Source organism: Bombus huntii, chromosome 11, assembly GCF_024542735.1.
Source record: "Bombus huntii isolate Logan2020A chromosome 11, iyBomHunt1.1, whole genome shotgun sequence".
Taxonomy (NCBI): domain Eukaryota; kingdom Metazoa; phylum Arthropoda; class Insecta; order Hymenoptera; family Apidae; genus Bombus; species Bombus huntii.
Window position 1 is genome coordinate 12,314,936 of NC_066248.1, and position 7,091 is coordinate 12,322,026.

Here is a 7,091-nt window from a genome sequence, read left to right on the forward strand (position 1 = left end):
AACGGCTGCGCAACTGCATAGAATATTGTCCTCTTTTTGTATCTTCGTGAAAGGTTCAAACCATTAAGGAAATGATTAGCGAGAAATATAATTATATTTAATTGTACTGAAAAGCATAATTACACGATACACAACAGATGAAAGTTGTGATTTTTTATATAATGCATATCTCCGCCACTTTTATAATTTAAATTAATGTAACTTTTATACCACGCGTACAGTCACCTATCAACATTGACGTTATGTGATTTGGTGACGTTATGTGTGTGTGGTAAACAAAAATAAAGATTGTGAGATAATTTAATCTACAGCAAATGGGAATAACGTTCTTTTCAGATTTTCTCCAGCAAGCGAAACAGTTCAGAAGACTTTGTTAACAAGGTTTTGTTGGTCGCTCCTTTGCTCGTTTGTCGACGTTTAATGAGTCGTTATTACTTCTGATACTTGATAACAGAGGGAAGGTATCGGAGAAACCTGAATCGCGCCTCTAACGCCGAAAGATCGCGCCGAATAAAACGATCGGAAGAACTTTGGTCGTTACGCAAGCTACACGAACAAAAGGAGAATCGGCTCACGGAATTGCTCAGTCTAAGCATAGACGAGCTCCGTTCGAAAGTGCAATTGCGCTTGTCAGAACTTATCGAGTACCTGATCTCGTTACTCATCCCATCCCGTTTCTCTCCCTCACGCTCTTTCCCCTCGTGGTAGCCTCGCCCTCTGGGCGCACGGCCCGCTTCGCTCTTGCCTATCACCCAACCCCTTTCTTACTTGCTTCCGTCGTGCTTCGTACGCCGATCTCCTTTAAAAGTTGATCTAAAACATCCATTAACGATACCTCAACGAAGTCCTTCTTTGCCAACGTAAAGAATGGCAATTTGTAGCGATGCGATTAAAAAATGAAAGGAGAGATTTTTGCGGCGAAATCAAGAACTTGGCTATATATGTATTTTAATATTAACTTTTGCAAAAAGATTGAAGTACATCGCAATAATAAAATGGTTAAACATTTCTGCTATCGAATTCGATTGGAAAAGTTTTTTGAAATCGTTCGATTTGAAAAACGACCGACCAATGGGAGATAGAGACCAACTTACTTCTAGACGTTCGCATCAGTCGTTGAAATATGTGTGTGCTCCTCCGTGCATTTTAGTGAAAGAACATCCTGTCTCATTGAGTAATGTTATCAGACTCAAACTTTTATCGCTGATGAAAGTTTCCTCGCGGCGTAACTTTGGCCTGGAAATGGTATAAGATGAACTTTCGTGCAAACAATTCTTCTGTGTTTTCTATTGGAAACGGAAGAATTTCTTGGTCTCGATGTAATAAGTATAACATTATTAATTTAATAAATCATTATAAAAGATTTAAATTTTAAACAGCGTATAGTTTTAGATGTTATTTTTAAATACGTTTCATTTCAATGTTAATTGCACTAGGTTAAGTTCCAAATTCGATTTTGTAAATGTATCCATGTTAAACTAGAAGAAATATCGCATGCTTGATATGATGAAATACTTACCGTATAGTTAATGCAACATTAATAATATATAGAATATTGATCAACGCGTTAAAATAGATAATTTCGTAATTAGTTTATAACGAAAGTGGTTAATATAACATTCAGTGTCATTTCAAAACGTGTCAATCATAATCGCGTTATTATTCGTCAGCCAACGTTGCGTTCCAAATTGGCTGAACAGAGATACGGGTGCCTCGTTCTTTCGGATCAAGTAGCGGCGCTTTCCTTTGTGAAAATGCGTAAGAAGGTACAGAAGGACTAGCCCTTGTTAAGCTATCCGAGCCAGCACGTACCTGCTCTTTTGCTAATTAAAGTTTCATTCTTTTGATCCTGGAAAGCGCGACCTGACAAATAAAAGAAACTGTCGATTTTCCGGCCGAACGGTCTGCTGCACAATTTTCCGTGATAGTTCACTTCCTTTCAGCACTGCCTTCCTTTCGTTTCAGCCGTGACGTCATGTCTTGCCATCCTGAGAAAAAAATCTATTCCGTTAAAGACGACCTGAGCCTGACGTCAAATAAGTACACTCAACCGTATTTTCGATCATCTGCTAATTCAATTTTATTAGCTTCCATGATCAGTCGATTCTCTTTGTCATATTACGCGCTCATTAAAAATCTATTGTCAATCGAAGTACTACGTGCCATTTTAAGCGATTCACAAAGACTGCTGTACATATCTCTTATGAATATATCATGTGCGTTACGCGAATTGTTAGTGCAATGAGACACGACCATCATGATTGCATTGATATTTAAAACCAATATGAAAACGTATACGTGTAGCAATTACATGATATTTATTGCGAGCTACACACTTCGCAAAGATAAACAAATACTTGAACAATTAATTATTGGTTATGTTAGTAACCCACAATATTTAGTGAGATTATTTTTACTATTACTAATCATATCCTTAAGATAACTACCCATACTGTGCACTAATTTTTTGCTAAATATAGGTTTGCAGTAAATATTCTGCAACTTCTATGAAGATCGTGAGATTGGTTTCGAATAACCAAGATAATCATGACAAACATGCCCCATTTTCACAAAGTTTTATATGACAGACACACAATATAAGCATAAAAGTTTTCTACGATAAGCGTTCAAATATTTCCATGGGCCTGTATAATCTGTCCCAACGAAAATTAAACAGTCGAATTAATAATCCAAAGAAAGTTTCGTAATATGAAACGCAATTTGTGCTAATTAATTAAATCAGTGATTATTAATCGCATTGAATTTCGGAGCGCATTACACGTCCAATATCGACCATATATCCGGTTTCAAGTTTCATTACTCTTCCTTCCCAAATTCCTCTGTTCCATTGAAAATGCAACAATTGGCGTACAACCACGAATGACGTAAGGATTGCCCGCGTTCATGCGGTCCGCTCCAATGGACATTCTATTTTTGTATGGACAGACATTATAGTAGGTCAAGACAAGTTGCGCGGATAGGAGATTCCTTCCATTGTACGGTAGAGGCTGGTAGTCAGGAGCCAGAGGGACGGGATCGCAAGGCAGAACTCCAATATTCGGAATTTATAACCCCTCGTAACTCAGTCGGTTTCTACACCTAATACCAAGCGGTCTCTCGCGACCAGCACGCGGCCTAGCTTCCTGCAGTGGGATGTTCGAAATCATCTTATCGCCCTGTACGTCAAGATCATTACGCTTTCACGGGAAATTGAAATTCGTACAAGAAGAGAAGCATTGACGAAACATAACGAAACGTCGTAATTCCGATTTCGATTTTTGTAACTGTCGGTGCTCCTGAAAAGTGCGCATTTTTTCCACTCAAATAGAATAGCCGGTGGAACTTGGCAGCCCGACGAACGCACACTTTTCGGGTTAACCACCTAGGACGCTCGATAACGAGTGATTTATTTGCACTGCACAGAGTACATGAAAACGTACTCACCGTTGCCGCTTCGTTCGGTATTTAGAACACCATCATATAAAGGATCAGGAGATTTTCACAGCAATAATAGACGAGGTTCCCTTCGAAAAGATTTCTCGATGCGGTATTTCAACTAATAACTCGATAGAGTTGGTATTAATGTAAAACATAGTTGGAAATAGATCCGTGATAATTAAGGATTATATTATGTACGAAATTTCCTTTCCATTTTTTCTCTATCGTTATCGTGTTATCGTATATAATAGTAAAAAAATAAGTTTAAGAAAATTAGATGTATAAAAGGATCAAGCGTTACTTTCACTAGCGTGACCAGAATGGAATTACCGAAGGTAAAAACTAAAAATAAAAATGACACGATTGTGAAAAAGTAGGACAAATATCATTTCACTATCTACGAATAAAATCCGATAATAAAAGTTCTATACACGGTCTAGCAAGAGGTACGCAAACCTAGGAACAAAACTCTGCGTATTGATTTCGCATTCATGCTTAAGTGCGTCCTCGGACTGGCCGCGAGCTATTATACGCCGATAAATTGGCGTAACCGCATATCTCAGGGCAATCGTGGTACATAGTCAGAGGCGTTCCCCGAGAAAAATATAACCTCCACCTAGAGATTCCCGCGGGCTCTATACATCCACGTTTTTCTACGCTTCCGCCTTCGAGGCCCGTGCTGGGCATTGCTTCTAGTACTTTCCTTTCTCGCCCATTCCCCGCCTATTTCACTCATTCTCTCTCTTTCTCTCTCTCTCTCCCTCTCTGTCTCTGTCTCTGTCTGTCTGTCTGTCTCTCTCTCTCTCCCTCTCTGTCTCTCTCTCTCTTTCTCTCTCTTTCTCTCTCTCCATCCACACTCACTCGTTCCTTCCTCCTTTTGCGTTTTAATGGGCAGTCGTAAAGTACAGGAAAATTAAAAATTCATACCGCGAAGAATTTAAGAGCCCCCATCTACGTACAAACGGCTGCATTTACCTTGGTTGGCCTTTCGGTCTCGCATGTATTTGCACGTCCTCTTAGCTACCTTGTCGCTCGAAGCTTCTCTTTCGCACGTTTCTGCCTCTTCAGTACTCTGCGGCCTTTCTTGTATATTTTTTTCCTCGCACTTGTACTCCGGTACGAAGCAGCGGAAACACGGCAACCGGAAGCTCCTGTCCCTCTGGCTGCCACGGGAAGAAATACGCGCAAGGTCCCGACGTTTCCGTAGAAAATTCTTTCCGCGCTTCGTTTCGCGACCCACTTTCACGCTTTTCACTTCTTCCGCGACTCTCTTCGACCCACCTTTCCCCACTCTGCCACCGTCTCTCGTCTTCCCTTTTTCAGCCTTTTTCGTCGGCGACTTCACAGCGATGAAACCTCCATTCAGACGTTTCCGACGAACAACGATCCTTCCGAATCGATAATAACGCGATGTAGAACAAGCGCGCCAGGTCCATCGAAATGTCGCGGTTCCTCACATTGTGTTTCCCTAGAGACTGTGCCACTCTCGAATTCTCGTTCGAAAGTCGTTGAAATCTCATAATTCGCTGGCTGGCTGGGACGCTCGTACTTCCTCACGGACGAACTAATTTTCATATTATATTCGAGAAACTATATATGCGGTATCCCGGTAGGAATCGTATTCGAGAAATTCTAGTAATTCAGAAGCAGGAATACGTATCAAGTATACTCGATTTTAAAGTGTATAACGGTTGAAACTTGCTGGGTTAATGGTGGAAATCGAATACAGTTTCATACTATTGCAGCTGTAAATTTCTATACAAGTGACTATTTATTATTAGTGATGAAATTTTTTATAATTTCGGTTAAGTGAAATTATAATATCGATAATTCACAATAAGATAATTCAACGAGTTAGCTCGCCAATTTTCCTACTAGAATTTTCTACGATCTCCTTGAAGCATCGAGAGCGCCAATGGTAATATTACACGAACCCTCACGAAAATTCTTTTATTATGAACTTTATGAACTACTATTGACGTAGTTTAACTAATCCACCGAGTTTGCTCTCACTATAATTACTTGAGAGTTGAGAAACCGGAGAAACACGAAAGTAACATGGCCGACTTAAGATTTCAATCAAATAGAAAGGATCTCCAAAATTGTATCATTTAACATTCGTGAAAGCATGTACGTATTAGAGACGAAACACAATAATAGAAGTTTAACTTGATACGTGAGACGCTGTGATTTCAGTGCTCCTTAGAGAGATCATTCGACCCTAAAATTGTAGAATGGTGTTCTAGAACCCTGAGGTCACGATGTTTGAGAGTCTACAAGTTGGAATTATTTGGAACTACATAATTCTGCGATTCTGTAAACGTGAAACTCAAAGTAACATGATTCTATTGTGATACAAAGCAGATTTCGCGAACTTGAGATCTTATAATTCGAAGTATTCGGACTCATATGGGGTCTAAGAAATTAAAAGACTCACTTTATTTACTCTTCACTTTATTTAATAAATGGATCATTTGGGAAATAACTTGATTAACTTATTTTTTACAAATTTAATTTGTTAAAAAGTCAAACAACTAACTATGCTGAAGTTAATCAGAGTTTGACTTTTGTCTGAATCAAATATAATTATAACACAGATAAAAGTACTCTAATCTGTGAATAGAAAATAAACTGTTCCTTTGTTAACAAAACTTGTTGATGAACAAGAATGCGGAGATATCTATGCAGCACAATGTTTTACAATTTCATGATTCTTTTCTTCTTCATTAGTAACCATGCTATTATTGTTAGGATTATTTCAACTGCGGTGGGATAATGCAAAGTCAGGTTGAGCAGAGGAGTTCGCTTCTAGACCGGGTTTTAATTGGTGTCTGCTATGAAGTACGAGATCGTATTCAAGTTTAAATTACGGAGGGGGATTAAATTCTGAATGTACACGCAATGGTGGAATTTTTACGTCATGGCGGAGTAGCGGAACGTCTCTGAAACTGGGGATGGGAAAATAAATTTATTCGTCTTGATTCTTGATATGCCCGTATATCACTCGTGTATCATTTGTTCGTCTTGCGTTCAATTACCTACCAGAGCTTTTCTTTAACGATAATAATCGGCCTTCGACGTCTGTCACTGGATGGATATATTCTCGAACAAAGTTTACGGAGTAAATGCAGTTTCGGAGTAAATGCGAGGACTACTCCAAAATATAAATCAATACACCGTATTGAACACATAAATTAATTTCCTGGGAAATATGCCTACCTCCTATTGAAAATGCTATTTCGGGTTCTCGGGAAAACTTTCCGTCATAGCTTTTTTCTAACTGACCGAGCGTGTATATTTACTACGTTGTTAAACTGTGGGAAAACAATGTTGTTAAACTAGGTCCAGTGAGGATTGAAAAAGTACAGTTTTGTAGCCGGCGAATGAAACGCGATTATATTCGCGGTCTGTTACACGGTTAGTTGCGAGAGAAACAAAAACATCGACGAATATTTTCGCGGATCCATTCACCGCGTTATGACGTCTAGGTCATATCTGTACAACTGCAAACAGTTTTTTAAAGCCATCGAGTGTATGTAACCTCGCTGAACTCTCGTTTCATGGTTATTTTATGGTTCGTGCAACCGTGGCACATGTGTGCGGTCAAATATAAAAATACATCGTACATCAACGGATTCAAGGATACCGCCTGT

At 39.1% G+C, this 7,091-nt stretch overlaps 1 long non-coding RNA gene across 1 annotated transcript; it reads right to left on the reverse strand.

Annotated features, from left to right (window-relative positions):
- Positions 1 to 323: 323 nt before the first annotated feature.
- On the reverse strand, positions 324 to 5,019 carry LOC126871414 (uncharacterized). Its single transcript, XR_007691644.1, has 3 exons — positions 4,294 to 5,019; positions 1,095 to 4,203; positions 324 to 813 (listed from the first exon to the last, which is right to left on the reverse strand). It is a non-coding gene; the product is annotated as an uncharacterized LOC126871414 (long non-coding RNA).
- Between the last annotated feature and the right edge of the window lie 2,072 nt (positions 5,020 to 7,091).